The sequence below is a fragment of the Lipotes vexillifer genome, unplaced genomic scaffold, assembly GCF_000442215.2.
Source record: "Lipotes vexillifer unplaced genomic scaffold, Lipotes_vexillifer_v1.1 scaffold1011, whole genome shotgun sequence".
NCBI classification, from domain to species: domain Eukaryota; kingdom Metazoa; phylum Chordata; class Mammalia; order Artiodactyla; family Lipotidae; genus Lipotes; species Lipotes vexillifer.
Window position 1 is genome coordinate 5,595,485 of NW_006787698.1, and position 1,597 is coordinate 5,597,081.

Below are 1,597 nucleotides of genomic sequence, written 5' to 3' on the forward strand. Positions count from 1 at the left end.
GATGAGACTCTGTGACTGGTCTCCAGGAATTCTGCCATCTTATTTCCTGTAATTTACAAGGCATCTTTTTTTTTTAAACATTTTTATTGTTATTGCTTTATAGTGTTGTGTTAGTTTCTGCTGTATAACAGAGTGAATCAGCTATATGCATACGTATATCCGAATATCCCTTCTCTCTTGCGACTCCCTCCCACCCTCCTTATCCCACCCCTCTAGGTGGTCGCAAAGCACCGAGCTGATCTCCCTGTGCTATGCGGCTGCTTCCCACTAGCTATCTATTTTACACTTGGTGGTGTATATATGTCAGTGCTACTCTCTCACTTCGTCCCAGCTTACCCTTCCCCCTCCCCGTGTCAAGTCCATTCTCTACGTTCTCTTTCTGACTTCACTCTGTATGACAGACTCTAGGTCCATCCACCTCGCTACAATTAACTCAATTTCATTTCTTTTTATGGCTGAGTAATATTCCATTGTATATATGTGCCACATCTTCTTTATCCATTCATCTGTCGATGGACACTTAGGTTGCTTCCTACAAGGAATCTTTCTACCCATGGCCATGTGCTGGCTGACATTGTCCCCTGAGCTGGAAGGAAGCCCTCTAGAAGGGCATGTGTCTACCCTGCCTTATTCCTTTGGGTGCTCCTTGAGTTGGCACAGGACTTGGTCCTTGGTGCTTGGTAGACATGCTTGGCCATTGTGGAGGAGGGGCACCAATCACCCTCCCTGCCACTAGTTCCCTGTGTCCGCTTGGATGTGTCACTTCTCCTTTCCACCCTCTGGGCCCTGCAAACAGGGTCACTGGGCTGACTTCTGATTCAGACCCCTGCCGGCTTGGAGCCTCTGAGTCAGTGGGAAGAGGCAGGGTGGCCGTGAGCTGCCTTGACTGTCGTGGTTAAGATTGAGGGTCTGACGCTTCCTGGATATGACCTTGGGCACCTGACTTAATCTGTTGAGCTTCTGTCCTCTGAGAAGCCAGGATGACGCTGGCCCTTTCCTCCTGGGTCAGGATTAGAAGGGATGGTGGGTTAATTTGGCATAGAGCTTGGTGGGTGGTAATGTCAGCTGGAAAGAACCCAGGGCTGGCATTCTGGTAAGACAGCTTTGCTTAATTTTAATAGTAACACATGTTACCTTGTAACAAATTCAGCAGTGTTGACTGCTACAAAGTAGCAAACAGAAGGTGCCACTTCCATCAAGTCCCTTTCCCCAGAGAGGTGAGGCAAGGGATGCTCATGACACACGTTCAGGCTTTGCAGGTATTCGTTTATTGACTATTTGGCAGTGACCAAAGGATGCCTGATTCAGGAGACAGCTGCACCCCCATTGCCGAGAACTCAGTAACCTCACTTATTTTACCCAGGGTGCTATTTCATTCTATTTAGGTGGGCTGGCAGCTGGACCCAAACAATTGGGTCCCTGGCCCCGTAGCAGCTGAAGTGGCCGTTGAGGGCAGGCCAAGAGAGCAGTTCCTGTGACTGGCTGGCTCAGGCTGTTTGTGGTGGGTGTTAGTCAACTCAGAAGCCCAGAGGGGAACTGGGTTTCTCTGTAGCTTTCAGTTCAGGGTGAGCATTCTGCTTTCAGCATTCCTCAGCAG